Source organism: Gossypium hirsutum, chromosome D02, assembly GCF_007990345.1.
Source record: "Gossypium hirsutum isolate 1008001.06 chromosome D02, Gossypium_hirsutum_v2.1, whole genome shotgun sequence".
NCBI classification, from domain to species: Eukaryota; Viridiplantae; Streptophyta; class Magnoliopsida; order Malvales; family Malvaceae; genus Gossypium; species Gossypium hirsutum.
In genome coordinates this window covers 13,748,211-13,766,809 of record NC_053438.1, presented here as the reverse complement: position 1 = coordinate 13,766,809, position 18,599 = coordinate 13,748,211, and the positions used below count along the sequence as shown (strand labels likewise).

Below are 18,599 nucleotides of genomic sequence, written 5' to 3'. Positions count from 1 at the left end.
AGTTATCTAATGTTTAATTAAAACTAAGTGGTATTAAGTGGTTGGATCGTAATATGAAAAGAGAGCTTATATTAGTAGATGAACCTAAGCATGTTTTTAGTCTAATTGAAAATTAGAAAAACCAATCAAAAGACTAATATGTCGTTTATCAAGTCCAATTACGGATATGCTTTGTTTTGAGCATCTGAGTGGATGACTCCCAGAAGATAGTGACATAGATGTGACTGACTGAACTAACAGTACATTGAACATGACCCTACTAGAACAAATTTTGAATCTATTTATGGGTTTATTCACTTGTGACGTTCATAGTGTAGCATACCTTAATCCCGAGTGGATGATGGACAATGTATGCGTGACTCGTATACTTTGATGTAAGTAAAAGCTTGAGTTCAAATAGATAAGGAACCAAAAATTGGTGCATTGGGTATACGACTTTTTCAGTACATAACATCATTCAAAATAATGGAATTTATAGCCCAAGAAATGGGTAAATGATATCGTCTCATTGTCATTACATGACTTAATTACTATTTGATAGTAAATGACTTTTTATGAAGAAAGATGTAATGATTACCATGATAAAAAAAATAGGATCATATTAGGAGAACAAATATTATCCCAAAGAGATTAAAGTATCATATAAGAGTAACACAAAGGTCACTAGATGAGCACTGATTGAGTAGCTTTCGTAATAGTATGTTATTAGGGAGAGTTTTACTATTTGATAGTAAATGACTTTTTATGAAGAAAAATGTAATGATTACCATGATAAAAAAATAGGATCATATTAGGAGAACGAATATTATCCCAAAGAGATTAAGGTATCATATAAGAGTAACACAAAGGTCACTGGACGAGCACTGATTGAGTAGCTTTCGTAATAGTATGTTATTAGGGAGAGTTTGGTCACGATATTATAGTGGAATGACTTCGTGACTAAATGAGTTTATAATTAATAGGTGGAAAGTTTGAACTTAATTATGTTGGAAAAAATTCAGTTCAAAAATAATTTTCTTGCATGGCAGAAAATAAAAATTTTGAAAACTAACCAAGTTTGTGATATTTAAACTCAAGCCTTTAATTACATCAAATTTTACGAGTCACACATACATAGTCCGTCATCCACTCAATATTTAGGTATATGCCATACTATGAATGTCTGTCGCGATATATTCGAATAATGTGTGTCTCGAGATGATTCGATTTATGTGCAAGTGTACACAATCGTTGACAAGTAATAAAGTGATAAGTATATCGAGTATCATCTCCCAGGGACTATTTATGTGAATAACATATTGCAAAATTAATTACTAGCAAATTGGTTGGTGATGAAAATAAATTTAACTGATGGGTTTGATTAAATTAAACTAACTTAAATATGCTTAAAATTAAATTAAATAAATGAAGGAATGAGTATGCAAGTTTTCTAGAGAAATCACAATATCATTCATGTGTCAGAATAATTCTCCTTCCTAAATTAGAAATATTTAAATATTTTTATATAAGCTAGGTTTTGCAGATCAATGGGCTGTATGGATTATGATGTGTATCTCTTTAGTTTGATATTTGATTATGCTAAATGGTTATGAGGTGGGTCTGGTTATTCCTTATCGGTTCTTAGACAAGGAGATCCCTTGTCGCCGTATCTATTTATCCTTTGTGCGGAGGGTTTAAGCTATATTTTTCAAAGGGTTAAGGCTTGGGGTAATTTACATGGTATATCTATTTGTCGTGGAAGCTCTTCAGTGCCTTATCTTTTTTTTTTGTAGATGATAGTTTCCTATTTTTTTGAGCCATTAAATTGGAGTGTTATTCAATTTGTAGTATTGGGCTTCACAAGGTATTGTGCTCTAAAAGATAAGTAAGCCACTTGTGATGCTTCATTTATCCCCCATGTGAGAATGAATCTCATAATTTTTACATTTTCATCATCAACTACTTTTATAAAAAATATTTTTTTTTATAGAAGCACCTGAAAATGATGGTAAAATCAAGTTGGGTATGTCAAGTTTATCAATTTTAGAAGAGATCTAACCTGCGATAAGTATTCCTATAGTTGCTTCAACTCTTGCAAGCTCTTATACTTGTTGAATAATACTAATATTAGTGATGGTGTCATAAATGATCACATTTCCAAGTACTTCACTCCCATCAATGCTTCATTATTGCATATTGATTTGTTAAGATCACTTTTACTGTTGTATAAGGGTGCATCTATAACTAGAGAAAGATTTGGTAATTTTGAATATCTTTTGAATGTTTGGCTATTTACTAAAGTTATCATTATAGTGAAAGTCTATTTAAGTGCTTCAAGCTCAATCGTTGGAACCAGTGGAGTTGTATTATGTGTAGTATTAGGAGCATCATTTCTAGGGAAATAGATGACAACAAACCCCTTCTTTATTGCTAAAGGGAAGTAATGGCTAGAACATTTTCATAATAAATTGTTTAATTAAAAGTGAGAGATAGTGAGATTATGTCAACACCATCTACAATAGCTTGATCCAAAGCATCCAGAACATCACTTGTTGCAATACAGTCTTCATATACTATAGATGCTACCTTGTACACACCATCTACAATACATTCATTGTGCACCTAGACCATTCTCTTAAACTTGCTTTCTAAACTCATGAATTATAGCACCAATCTATCTTTAAGTCATTGTCCATCTGGTTAAAAACCAAGAGATATCGTTTTATGTTGGAAAAAATCTGATTCGAAAATGGTTTTCTTGCAAAGCGAAAAACTAAAAGTTTGAAAATTAAATCGGTTTATGATAGTTATAGCAATAAAAATTTCCCAAAAATTACATGTTCTTTGTACGAGAAAGATCTTTGATGTTCTTGGCTTTCAACCAAACAATCTTCTCTGTTATTCTTGTACCACGAATCGCTTCAAGTGTGGGCTCGAACAATTACGAATCAAACACAAAACTAGAAACAATTTTCTTACTTTCAATAGGAAAGCAAATCTTTTTCTCTTATAGAAACCAGTAGAGTAGTTATTCTCGAAAAATAGAATTTATAGTTAGAAATAAATTCCAATCCACCTTGTCATGTGCCTTACCAATATCAACCTTCATGGCAGCCTCTCCTACAACACCTTTCCATTCATTTTTCATGTAATGAATTATTTCATAAGTGACCATGACATTATCAATAATAAGTCGCCGAGACACAAATGTCGATTACATGGGAGAAATGAGCTTTGTCATAATAAATTTCAACCGACTTGCAAGCAGTTCAGCAATAATCTTATAAAGCAAATTATATATAGTGATAAGCCAAAACTCATTTAAAGAAGTTGGCAAATCCTTCTTGGGAATGAGAATTAACAATGTATCATTTGTTGGATCGCCGGCACCCCTATGGCGCAGCGAAAAATAAAAATCCGGCGATCCTAACCAGGGATCCATGTGTGAGGAACGAATCAGGGTGAAAGAGGTTGCGAAATTACCTAATGTTTATTCAGAGTAGACAGCAACACCTCAACAACGAGTAGTCTGATCTGCTGTCGAACCAAACCGCAATCTATCGTGATTCTGGCCTCTACGTAATCCACCCAGTTGACTACGAACGGAAGGAATCCCCAAAACAGTTTTGAGAGTTATTTTTCTTTGAAGGCTGCTAGACTCAAACAAAGAAAAACGGGATTATATATATCCTTTTATTTTAGGGTTTTTTTTAAGAATTAAATAAATATAATAATATTTTAATCCAAAAATTATAATTACATTAATTATAATATAAGTTCGGTAAACCATATATTTATTTGAATTCTTATGCTAACCAAATTCATGTCCTCACTATACGTACAACAACCTTGTACATAATGTGTTGGAAATTTGATTACCGAATTAAATTAATTCTATAATTAATTTAATTCAAGCGACCCCAAAAACAATACCAACTATGGTTTATTCCATTCATTTCAACTATAGGGTGTGACCCTGTAGGTTCTTGTAACGTTAGCAGTAACACTAGAACGATTCTAATGCTACGAACAATGAGTGGCATCTAGCAATGCATCATTGCTACCTAAGTCACAAGAGATCATGATTCGACATAGCCTTTTTATGATTAACCTTTTATGCAATAATCCTTAAGTCCTTTATCTCTGGATTGGACACAAGTCATGGAATAGTCACACTTGCATTGTCCATTCCATGTTCCTTGATATCTTAAGCAGACTACGATATACAAATAAGTATGACATCTAATATCAACTTATTTGAGCATGGCCATGCATTTCTAGTCTCACTTAATCAAGTGGCCTAAGATATTACTCCCATTATGTAGGAGGGACTTATTCTATATCGACCAACCATATCCCTCTACATAGACTGTGGTATATCCAACATCAGTCTTTATAGAACAACCAGTTACGGTGTACATTTGACTGTATCAAAATATACAACTCACGATGTTGAGATTATGATAATCTCAAGTCTGAGGATCATATAAATATTAATCATTATGAGTAATGTCGTGACAATTACATAATAATCCAAGAAACATACTCATAACGGGTCAGTCCAATATGTTGTTCTCTAACACACATATTCATGTAATGATTCTGACATTCCATATCAATGACAACTCTTTATCATCAATCAACTACACGTTAGTCTTAATGCATTATCGTTGTCCTATCCAACAATAATACTTGACTAAGGAACTTTTAAGAATAATCATATTATTCTCAGGACATTATTATAAAACAGTTTATTTATATACACAGAAAAGAAACTGAAATAATAATGGTAACGCCTTATATTAATAAACATGATGAATCAAGTATGTTATTACAACCATCTCATGATTGATCTTTGGGCATACTCTAACAATCTCCCACTAGCACTAAGACCAATCACTTATATATCTAATACCAAGTGACTTAGTGTGACGATCATGCTTCTGTTGTGTCAGAGGCTTGGTCAAGGGATCAACAATGTTATCATCTGTAGGTACTCTGCATATCTCTACATCCCCTCGATCGATAATCTCTCGAATAAGATGGTAGCGCCTAAGTATATGTTTGGATCGCTGGTGAGATTTAGGTTCTTTAGCTCGTGCAATGGCTCCATTATTATCACATCGGAGTTCTATAGCATCTGATATGCTAGGCACAACCCCTAGTTCAGTAATGAACTTTTTGATCCAAACCGCTTCTTTTGCTGCCTCACTGGCTGCAATATACTCAGCCTCTGTTGTAGAATCGGCTACTGTACTTTGCTTTGAACTCTTCCAGCTCACAGCACCACCATTAAGGCAAAACACAAAACCTGATTGTGATCGAGAATCGTCCTTATCGGTTTGGAAGCTAGCATTAGTGTAACCTTTTACACTTAACTCTTCCTCACCTCCATATAGTAGGAAAACATCCTTAGTTCTTCTCAAGTACTTAAGGATATTCTTGACTGTGGTCTAGTGACCTTCACCAGGATCTACTTGGTATCTGCTCGTCATGCTTAAGGCATATGAGACATCTGGACGGGTACATAACATGGCATACATGATACATCCAATAGCGGAAGCATATGGAATTTTACTCATTCGTTCTCTCCCCTGTGGAGTTGAAAGACACATTTCCTTCGAGAGTGAAATACCATGTCTCATAGGTAGGAATCCTCTCTTAGATTCTTCCATACTGAACATTTTCAGTACTTTGTCTATGTATGTACTTTGGCTTAGACCTAGTAGTCGTCTTGATCTATCTCTATAGATCTTTACTCCTAAGATGTAAGTTGCTTCGCCCAAGTCCTTCATAGAAAAACAATTTCCTAACCAAGTCTTAATAGACTGCAAGGTAGGTATGTCATTTCCTACGATAAGTATGTCATCCACATACAGTACCAAGAATGTTATAGTGCTCCCACTAACTTTCTTGTAAACACATGGCTCATCTTCATTTTTGATAAAACCAAACTCTTTGATTGCATCATTAAAACAAAGATTCCAACTTCGAGAAGCTTGCTTTAATCCATAAATGGATCTTTGTAGCTTACATATCTTTCCAGCATCCTTTGGATTGACAAAACCTTCAGGTTGTGTCATGTACACATCCTCTTCAAGTTTCCCATTAAGGAAAGCTGTTTTGACGTCCATCTGCCAGATTTCATAGTCATGAAATGCAGCTATAGCTAGCAAGATCCTGATGGATTTAAACATAGCTACAGGAGAAAAGGTTTCATCATAGTCAACACCATAAACTTGGCGAAAACCTTTAACGACTAATCGCCCCTTGTATGTTTGTACATTACCATCCATGTCGGTTTTCTTTTTGAAAACCCACTTGCACCCTATGGGCTTAACCCATTCGAGTGGGTCAACCAAATTCCATACTTGGTTTTCATACATGGAATCCATCTCAGATCTCATGGCTTCAAGCCATTTCTCAGAGTCTGGGCTCGTCACCGCTTCTTGATAAGTCCTAGGCTCATCTTGATCTATCAGTAGAACGTCACCATGCGTTGTAACGAGAAATCCATATCTCTCAGGTGCTTGGCGTTCCCTTAAAGATCTACGCAGTGATTGTGTTTCTACAGCAATTACTTATTCCTCAACCCCTTGTGGAACTTGCTGTTGTTCTATCTCTGGTTCAGTGGTATTTTTCGATTCTCGAACTTCATCAAGTTCAATCTTTTTCCCACTTCCTTTTCTAGAAACAAATTCTCTCTCTAGGAAGACACCAGTCCGAGCAACAAGTATTTTGTTCTCAGTGGGATTAAAGAAATAATATCCTTTGGTTTCTTTTGGATACCCCACAAAAATACATTTTTCAAATTTGGGTTCAAGCTTAGTAGACGTCTGACGTTTAACATAAACTTCGCAACCCCAAATTTTCATAAAAGACATATTGGGACGTTTCCCAGTCCATATCTCATATGGTGTCTTTTGAACTAATTTAGATGGAACACGATTTAGTATGAAAGTAGTTGTCTCAAGTGCATGTCCCCAAAAGGAAGTCGGCAGATCAGCATGACTCATCATGGATCGAACCATGTCTAACAAAGTTCGATTTCTTCTTTCAGAAACTCCATTCCATTGAGGAGTACCAGGAGGAGTAAGTTGTGAGACAATCCCACATTGCTTCAAAAGATCATCAAACTCTAAGCTCATATACTCTCCACCTCGATCAGATCGAAGTGTCTTGATAGTTTTTCCTAGTTGATTTTGTACTTCATTTTTGAATTCCTTGAACTTTTCAATGGATTCAGACTTATGGCGCATGAGATAGACATACCCATATCTACTGAAATCATCAGTGAAAGTGATGAAGTAATGAAATCCTCCTCTAGCCTGTATATTTATTGGCCCACATACATCAGAATGTATTAGGTCCAATAAATCACTAGCTCGTTCACTTTTACCAGTAAAAGGAGACTTAGTCATTTTTCCCAATTAGCAAGATTCACATATTTCAAATTGTTCAAAAACAAATGAATCCAAGAAACCATCTTTATGGAGGTTGGATATGCGTTCCTCACTTATGTGGCCCAAACGACAATGCCATAGATAAGTTTGATTTGAGTCATTTATTTTTGATATTTTAGTATTTATGTTGTAGATGGGATTCATTTGATCTAAAACATAGAGGCCATTATTCAATTGTGCCGAACCATAGAAAACATTATTGAGATAAAAGGAACAACAATTATTCTTAATAATTATCTCAAAACCAATTTTGTCTAAACAAGAAATTGAAATAATGTTTTTAGTCAAACTGGGCACATAATAACAATCCTCTAAACATAAACCAAGTCCACTAGGCAAAGATAAATTATATGTTCCCACAGCTAATACAGCAACTTTTGCTCCATTTCCAACTCGTAGGTCCACATCTCCTCTAGCCAAAGTCCTACTCCTTTGCAGTCCCTGTACAGAAGTACAAATGTGAGAACCACAACCAGTATCTAATACCCATGAAGTAGTAGTTGATAAATTAATATCAATAACATAAATACCTGAAGCAGACGTTCCGCTTATTTTGGCCTTCTTGACTTCCTCAAGATAGATAGGGCAGTTTCGCTTCCAATGTCCAGTCACACCACAATGAAAACAATTTCCTTCCTTAGTCACCCCTCCTTTAGATTTCAATGCAGCCTTTACTTTTCCAGGCTTGGGCCTAGCTTTGCCTGAACTTTGGCATTTCCCTTGCCCTTATTATTACGGACCATCAGTATAGGCTTGGGTCCAACCTTTTTCATGTTGCCTTCAGCAGTTCGTAACATACTGAGCAACTGTGGCAGAGTCTTATCAATCTCATTCATATTAAAATTGAGGACAAACTGGCTGTAACTATCTGGCAACGATTGCAGAATAACATCAGTGGCCAACTCTTAGCTCAATGGAAACCCAAGCTTAGACAGGCTTTCAATATAGCCAATCATCTTAAGGACATGAGGTCCCACTGGGCTTCCTTCAGCCAGCTTACATTGGAACAGGGCCTTAGAGATATCGAACCTCTCTTGCCGTACTTGCCCCTGATAAAGTTCTTTCAGGTGCTCAATCATTTCATAAGCAACCATGTCCTCATGTTGCTTCTGAAGCTAAGGATTCATAGTGGCAAGCATAAGACATCCAACGTCTACCATGTCATCGAGATGCTTCCTGTAAGCATCTCTATCAGCCCTCGAGGCATTAGTGGGTGGCTCGTTAGGAACTGGTTGTTCAATGACATATAATTTCCGTTCTTGTTTGAGGACAATCCTCAAGTTACGGAACCAGTCAAGAAAATTTAAACCATTCAACTTGTCCTTCTCAAGCACCGATCGCAATGATAGTGTATTTGTGTTTGCAGCCATAATATATCTACAACAATGAAATTATGCGTGTGAAAATTTATCAAATTTATATTAATCATTAAAATGACTTAATTAAATGATGCTCCCACTATTTTACTACAAAACTAATACCCTCATACATTAGTTTCGGAAAGGCTTTCTTGAAAAGCATTTCAAGTGGGTTAAGGATCCATATTTCACCTCCTCTTAAGTCAGCTTTGGCTTTACTCTCAAGATTATGGTTATCTAGGTAAGCAACACTTGCTAATTACATCATATGTAACTCCTAAAGTTTGGTGAACAACTCTTGTTCTAATCATCTTATGATTTATCCAAATTACTTGCCTCTAGGTTTCTAATCCTATTAGAATAACCTAGTCAAGTCATTAACCAATTTTAACCTGCGAATATCACTTGTTTATTCTTCGCGTTTAACCAAGATAAATACTAGTACTTCGCTTTAGCAGAACCTACACAGTATTGATCGAGGCCTTAACGAGGGCAAAATTGGAAGGCTATGTTGACTTAATATTTTAATAGAGGGATTTTATTAAGATCGTTTCATCTCACCAATTATGATTTACTTTAGTCCATTTAGCCATTTAATTGATCTCATCAATTAATGTGGTTCATTATTATCAAATTTTAACATGTTTAAAATTTGGCATGCTTTAGACATCCATAGCATCTCATACATGAATAAAGTAATAAATAAATGCAATAGTTATAGCCCATAAACTAAGGTGGCGCAACCCAAGCCAATGGGAGAACCAAAAGGAAACCTAAAGGTGTAAGCCGGTTTTCAAGCTATCAGTCCACACTGGTTGGCCCATCTTCCATCTCGGCTAGCCCACAGCAACTCTTGCAAATTACAATATGTAGAAACTCGTTTTACATACGAGGGAGTAAGATGAGAAGAGAAATATAAGAGAATAGTAGCAAGGCACGACACGCAGGCCGTATTTATAAAATTACAACCTTTTTTATCAAATGGGGCTATTGGGCTATAACTATGCATTTCAAATACCGTGCATGTCAAAAATAACATATACAAATAAACACTTTTGTTAAGGTGTATTAAAACATATCCTTTCAACTTTATGGCCTACCAAGTTTTATTTATTATATATAAAAAAATACTTTAAGAAGATGGGGGCTGAGGCGGTGAAGAGAGCGGGCCAAAGGCCCGCGACCAAAACTGTCCTCAGATCCCCATCCCCAAAAATACGACAGAAGCCGGGGGTGCGGGGGCGGAGCCCCCGCGGTACGAACCGCATACCCCATTCAAGTAAAACCTCACGATTTGATAACTTTTATCAACATAATCGTGTTTTCGAGATTTTAATCCCTGAGGTTTCATGCCGGAACAACCCTTGTTCCACTAACCAGTTAACTTTTACTGGAAACTGTCAACACCACCGTCGCACCATTATAAATCTGTTAACATTTAACTGTAATAACATAAAACCAAATAGGACATAACATCATGATTAACATTTAATCCATTGTCAAAAGGAATGGTTATCAGGTTACTATTAAACAATTTAAACAGTCGAAATTTACTAAAATTAAAGCATGCATCTCATACAATTGCATCACCCAAGTATTTAAACCCGGGTCCGTATCACACAAGTGGCTCTGATACCACTGTTGGATCGCCAGCACCCCTATGGCACAGTGAAAAATAAAAATCCGGCGATCCTAACCAGGGATCTATGTGTGAGGAACGAATCGGGGTGAAAGAGGTCGCGAAATTACCTAATGTTTATTCAGAGTAGACAGCAACACCTCAACAACGAGTAGTCTGATCTGTTATCGAACCAAACCGCAATCTATCGTGATTCCGACCTCTACGTAATCCACCCAGTTGACTACGAACGGAAGGAATCCCCAAAACAGTTTTGAGAGTTATTTTTCTTTGAAGGCTGCTAGACTCAAACAAAGAAAAACGGGATTATATATATCCTTTTGTTTTAGGGTTTTTTTTAAGAATTAAATAAATATAATAATATTTTAATCTGAAAATTATAATTACATTAATTATAATATAAGTTCGGTAAACCATATATTTATTTGAATTCTTATGCTAACCAAATTCATGTCCTCACTATACGTACAACAACCTTGTACATAATGTGTTGGAAATTTGATTACCGAATTAAATTAATTCTATAATTAATTTAATTCAAGCGACCCCAAAAACAATACCAACTATGGTTTATTCCATTCATTTCAACTATAGGGTGTGACCCTGTAGGTTCTTGTAACGTTAGCAGTAACACTAGAACGATTCTAATGCTACGAACAATGAGTGGCATCTAGCAATGCATCATTGCTACCTAAGTCACAAGAGATCATGATTCGACATAACCTTTTTATGATTAACCTTTTATGCAATAATCCTTAAGTCCTTTATCTCTGGATTGGACACAAGTCATGGAATAGTCACACTTGCATTGTCCATTCCATGTTCCTTGATATCTTAAGCAGACTACGATATACAAATAAGTATGACATCTAATATCAACTTATTTGAGCATGGCCATGCATTTCTAGTCTCACTTAATCAAGTGGCCTGAGATATTACTCCCATTATGTAGGAGGAACTTATCCTATATTGACCAACCATATCCCTCTACATAGATTGTGGTATATCCAACATCAGTCTTTATAGAACAACCAGTTACGGTGTACGTTTGACTGTATCAAAATATACAACTCACGATGTTGGGATTATGATGATCTCAAGTCTGAGGATCATATAAATATTAATCATTATGAGTAATGTCGTGACAATTACATAATAATCCAAGAAACATACTCATAACGGGTCAGTCCAATATGTTGTTCTCTAACACACATATTCATGTAATGATTCTGACATTCCATATCAATGACAACTCTTTATCATCAATCAACTACACGTTAGTCTTAATGCATTATCGTTGTCCTAACCAACAATAATACTTGACTAAGGAACTTTTAAGAATAATCATATTATTCTCAGGACATTATTATAAAACAGTTTATTTATATACATAGAAAAGAAATTGAAATAATAATGATAAATCAAGTATGTTATTACAACCATCTCATGATTGATCTTTGGGCATACTCAACATCATTAACAATTTCCGGAAACTCACCATTCCTAAGCTATTCATTACACTGGCTGACAATATTAGGGCCCACCAGTTGCCAACAATGTTGATAATATGACGAATTCATGCCATCCGAACTGAGGACCTTAACTGGGTGCATTTCAAAAGCCATTCTACAAAACTCATCAGTAATAAAATGGGTAAGAAGAGGGTCATTGTCTGCAACATCAATCTTAGCCGGCAAAGAGCTAAAAATATCATATCGCCCAGTAGTGGAAACAAAAAAAGCATATTCAAAATACTGATGAACAATAGAGCTTATACTCGATATATCTGAGCAAAGACGACCCTCCCTATCAAGAAAATAATGAATATGATTGTGATGTCTTCTCTTTGATGATTGAGGATGAAAAAGCTTGGTATTAGCCTCCCTATAACAAAGCCAAAAAAAGTTCAAACGTTGACTCCAGTAAATAGCATTTTGTCACAGCACATTTTCTTAATTAATTTAATTTCGTTAATAGGGTGAATCTGTCAGCTCTTATGTTTTAAAAATAATCACGCAATTTAAAAATAATGAAGTGTTGTGGATGAGTGATAGGAAGCTTTTTAGCTATCTTTGAGGTCCCTAGTTCGAACTCTTATGGGTACATATTTTTTATTTAATTTTTGAACATTTTTATCATGTACTAGCTAGCCTTGCCATCCACCTATGTTTCCATATTGGGAGGATCCATTTCCTTCATTAGCAAGTCAAACTTGCCTTTTTAATATAAACATATCCCCCTTATTGCTCCTATGTTCCCTCATCTTTCCCATACTTCATCCTTAAAAGTGCTTGTGTTGACCTCCAAAACACCCATTGGCAAGCCATACACCCCGTTTTCCATCATTTTCTTCTTTCTCTCCCTCCTCTCCACTTTTCTTTCTTTTAACCCACCACAGCCACCACCCTTTTCTTTCCACCACTGTGAGTTTATTTGCACCACCACCTCACCACTGTCCACAACCAACATTCTCTCTATTTTCCTTTCAGTTTCTCCCTCCACCACTGTCGCAACTACCGTAGGTCACCTTCTCCTCCACCGATTTTCTTTTCTTCTCTCTTTCAAATAAAAAATAATCAAACCCTCCTCCCTACTTGTACTTTTTACCACTAACGGACAATTGCACCCCCCGTAGTCAGACCACTATTGAGCCGCAACAGTCGTTGAGCCACCACTGTCGCCACTGCCATCGATGACTGATTTCTTCCTTTCTATTTTCTCTTTCTTTTGCCAATTACCCTAGAGGTTAAAACACATATTTTCTTTTAATTTATTCAATTATTTTAGATTATCCAACCATCAATTTCACTCTATTTTCATTCTTTTGATCATCTCGTAACGAAACAATAGTAAGTGAAGTTTTGGGATTGAAAATCCTTCGTCTTAAAATTTTGTGACATGGATGAATGGTATAAGGCCTAAATAATTCGTATTTTATTTTTTATTCTGAAAATCATTAGTACTAATACGATCTTTTGTTAACATGAAGGATTAATTAACAATCCTCCGAGAAATCAATAATGAAACATCGCGAGAGTGACAAATTCGAGCATTCAAATTGAGGGTAAGTATTGGTGAGATTTTCACATTAAATCTTGTATTAAAAAGCCATTTTATTCTAATAGATCATGACTAAAATAGGTTAATCGTGTGTTTAGATTTACAAGCAAGACTAAACCTAAATGAAACTTCTACAATGGAGCAAATGGTTTAAATCTATATTAAGGTGAGGGATCTAACTCTTGTTTTAAGTTAAGTTTAATATTACTATTTAATTAAATTTTAATTAATTAATTAATGTGTGAGTACCTTAAATACTCGTGTGGAGTTGAAAAACTCAATCGAGGAGGAAATCAAGTAAGTGACCTAAACTATTAAGTGTTGTGAAAAATCCATAATTTGTGATATGTAATGCGTGAAGTGTTGATCTGAACTCTATGTTATGTGATTTGTGGCTAAATTAATATGTGATTATCTAAAACGTGATATTTGTATGTATATGACAAGATCCATGTTTTAACACAGATTATGTATGTTAAAGTATGCTAAAGTGAAACTATGTGATATGTAAAAATATGAGCATGATACATGCATATGTGAAAATTAAGATACATGAGTTATGAACATGAAAATGCGAAAAATGTGATAAGTGATAAATATGTATTAAAATGGCCATATCACATGCATGTGGTGGGTTTGTGAAATGAGGAAGCTATGTTGTAGTTTAACTGCAATTATGTGGTTGTTATCGGCAATTATGTGGTGGCTTGTCCATGATGTGCTATGTGACCGATCATCGGTATCTATGTGGTGGCTTGTACATAAGTTGGTGTGTTATTGGATGGATGAGTTTTGGGGAACTCGATATTGGTGTGTAGCGAAGATGGGTAGGAAATCTTGTAATTGTGCATTGTTCGTAAGCATGCCATGTTTTGATGCAATAAATGCGATAATATGTGAATTCTGTGAAAGATGCTTTGTGATATTTTGATGTGTTATGTTATATGTTAAAATAATTGTTTGTACTAATCTCACACTGAGTCTTTTAAAGTTCACCCATGATTTTCATGTGTCTCAGGTGATCCTTATACTTAAGGCACGTATTTGGATCTTTGGATAGGCTCTCGGTATAATATCTTTTCGTGGTTATGGATTTTGGAAATGGTTTAGTGTTTTTATGGACTTTTTGAACTTCTTTTGGAATTTTACTATGGACTTTAAATTGGGTTTGTTTAAATGGTTTTGGGACTTTAAATTTTATATTATGAACTGTGGTATGGGACACTATTTTGATATAATAAGGTTTTATCCATAAATTGTTTTATGTGATTTCTAAATGATGAAAGAAATGTTTTAGTAATTATTAGTTGCTCCAAATAAGTGTTTTAAAAACTAAGTTACATTTCAAATCATTTTTAAATATAAAGGAACACATAACTATATAATGAAAAGTACAAGATGTTTTAAAAAATCGAGATACATGCATGAGTTATGATGCATGCATATGTGAAAATCGAGAAACATGAGTTATGAGCATGAAAATGTGAAAAATGTGATAAGTGATAAATATGTGTTAAAATGGTCATATCACATGCATGGGGCGGGTTTGTGAAAGGAGGAAGCAATGTGGTAGTTTAACTTCAATTATGTGGTCGTTATTGGCAATTATATGGTGGCTTGTCCACGATGTGCTATGTGACCGTTCATCGGTATCTATGTTGTGGCTTATCCACAAACTGGTGTGTTATTGGATTGATGAGTTTTGTGGAACTCGATATTGGTGTGTAGCGAAGATGGGTAGGAAATCCTGTAATTGTGCATTGTTCATAAGCATGTCATGTTTTGATTCAATAAATGTGATAATATGTGAATTCTATGAAAAATGCTTTGTGATATTTTGATGTGTTATGTTATGTGTTAAAATAACTATTTGTATTGATCTCACACTGAGTCTTTTAAAGCTCACCCATGATTTTCGTGTGTCTCAGGTAATCCTCGTACTTACGGCTCAGATTTGGATCTTCGGAGAGGCTCTCGGTATAATATGTTTTCGTGGTTATGGATTTTGGAAATGGTTTGGTATTTTTATAGGCTTTTTTAACTTCTTTTGGACTTTTACTATGGACTTTAAATTGGGTTTGTTTAAATGGTTTTGGGACTTTAAATTTTATATTATGAACTGTGATATGGGACACTATTTTGGTAATAAGGTTTGATGCATGAATTGTTCTTATATGATTTCTAAACGATGAAAGAAATGTTTTAGTGATTATTAGCCGCTGCAAATATGTGTTTTAAAAATTAAGTTACATTTCAAATTATTTTTAAATATAAAGGAACACATAACTCTATAACGAAAAGTAAAAGATGTTTTACAAAACCAAATGTTTTCAAAAGGTAAGTGAATTTTCTTTTTTTTAAATCATTTTGGCCATTTTCAAGACCCATGTAATCGCTCAAATTGGGCCATAGTGTCTAGGCCTGATTTTAGTGGTTACACATCTTAAGCAAGCAATGCATTAAGCTCATTCCTAAATCTATGAATTTCTTCAGCATTATAATCTGATTCTTGTACCACCTCAAGTTGCCTTTTAAGGCCATTTAACTTAACGATGAAAGATTTTCGTTTCTCTTTAGCCTAAGCAAATAATCGATCCCCACAAACGCCTACTTTTGTAATCATACTACTCACTTCAACAAAGGGCCAACACTCAGAAATAACATTCATACAATCATCCTCATTCTGCCATTTATTCTCAAATAAAAAAATGTTTAAGACGCTGCATAGGTAACATGAAAGAAGAAACCAATTTGATAGGACTATGATCTAAATAAGGACAAACCAAATTAAAAAGCTTATACTACGGGAAAACCTGAATCCATGCATTATTACGAAAAACACGATCAAGTCACTCCCTGACAAACAAATCCATTCCACGACCCCATTCCCAGGTATACTGAAACCCAATCAAAGGAATCTCCACCAGCTTACAATCTATAATACAATCTCGAAACCCATTCATCAATGACATTGGATACTCAAACCCACCCCATTTGTCATTCACCAAAAGAAGGTTATTAAAATCTACTACACACATCTAAGGCAAACTCAAAGCTTGTGCAAGAGTACGAAGGAATCCCAAACTCTGATACTGATGTTCCACTTCATGAAAGCCATAGAAACCTGTCAATCTACATTTGCCCAAACAGCCATAATCTAGAACAACATCAATATGACTCCTAAAGAAATTAGTAACAATAACGTTGCTAGTATAATTTCAAAAGAGGGCTAAAGCCCCACTCCAACCCAATCTATCCACACAAAACAAGAACCAATATGTAAAAGAACACAAATCTTTTCAATTTTATTAGCAAAAATAAGAGTCTCGGATAAAAACAACACATTAAGCTTATTACGAAGACACTAAGTACTTAAGGGACAACACTATTTGGGGATTACTCAAACCCTAATAGTTTCATGCTAAATAAATCATTGCTCCCCAACGGGTCCTGGACAAGGGACTAGCTGATAAAGAAGACATAGAAACATCAACAACATTCTTAGAAATAATCCTCGCACACTGAATTTGGTCACCCACCACATTAGTCAACACTTCCCTTAGTCGTTTCTTCACAACCTCCATATCTATGCATCTATTCTCTAAGTCATCCACCTTGGACGTATCTTGGCTACATGAGCAATGCACAAAAGTTCCTTCACTTACACATAGGAGGCCCACACCATTTTTTACTCCAATAATAGTTGGCATATGCGCACATGATTGAGGAAAATATTATAAATAATTTTGAATTTTTATATCCCCCTTATCTCATCCTATATTTTGAACTCCTGATTTGATGCCCCAAAATCATGCTCCCCTAATCCACCATAATCATGTCACCATTAAGAAACTAACCCCTGTGTCTGTTGTCGCACCTACGATCGAATTTCCTTCTGCCAACCATGCACTACCACTCCATTTGGTGCCTCTAAATGTAACACAACAGCAGTATGTGCTTGTAACTAAAAGACACCTCAAAATAATTATCACATTGTGAACAGATCTATTTTTTCCTTATGAGAGGCTCATTGATATTAAGCCTAACCCAAATACGCAGAAAATTATTCATAAAATCCATACAATTATTCAAATCGTAATTTAAAAAATACCCCAAAACATTCCCCAAATCCTTTGCCAACCTTTCTGAAGCAAAACCTAAAGGGAAATCATGAACTTGAACCCAAAAATCTGCAAACAAAAAGACAACGTGCTTTAAATATTCTCTTTTCTTTAGTTGATGAATCAATAGAATATGATTGTTAAAGGACTCCCCCCCAAGATCATCTTTTTCAAATCTAAAACATGGAAGAACTGAATTAGATACAAACTCGAGTCACCTATTAAATTAATATTTGCTCATTCCAAAGGCTGCCATAATGAAAGCAACATACACTCCATAGCAAGAAAGTTTATCACCCGCTTACCCTTGAATTTACCCAATAGGTAAAGATCATAGTCGATGCCATCTGACACTATAATATCAAACTCGAACACCAACTCCAAGCCCTCTCTCTCCTTAATAGATAAGTTCTGCATACCCTCTTCCATTAGCAAAACACAATATAAAACAAACCAACAAAGAAGCTTTGACTAGGCAAGATAAAACTGCACAAAAATGGTAGAATAAACTTGAACTCACACCTTCGAAAACCTAAGAGAAACAAGAGTTAAGACTCCTATGAAACGTCTTTAAAATTAAGGATTCTAATAGGTAAAAAAATCATACATTAATTAGATTTTTTGAAATAATATTATTTAAAAATCTAAATATTATAATATATTTTTTAGGGGGACATATAAAAACTAGGGAAACATAATGGTTACATAGAAATGTTCAAATTCGAAAACTCCTTAAGACTATCATCTTTCAGTGCTACTTGAATCTCCACTGGAAGCTTATCGAAAATACATAAATCATCATCATTATTCAGAGCCAATTTTGCTAAAGTGTATACTACTTGATTGTTTTCTCTCGGGGAGTATCTCAGAAACCATCTATCTTTACTTGACAAAATCTGTTGAATTTGCCTAACTAATGATGAATGTGATCTTGCTGACTGGTTATCACAAATGGTATTAACAACCTCAAGATTATCGG

At 34.9% G+C, this 18,599-nt stretch overlaps 1 long non-coding RNA gene across 1 annotated transcript; it reads left to right on the top strand.

Moving 5' to 3' along the window:
- The first annotated feature begins 13,437 nt into the window (after window positions 1–13,437).
- Window positions 13,438–15,653, top strand: LOC121214629 (uncharacterized). The gene is made up of 4 exons (XR_005910214.1): window positions 13,438–13,503; window positions 13,581–13,665; window positions 14,518–14,566; window positions 15,428–15,653. It is a non-coding gene; the product is annotated as an uncharacterized lncRNA (long non-coding RNA).
- The last annotated feature ends 2,946 nt before the right edge of the window (window positions 15,654–18,599 follow it).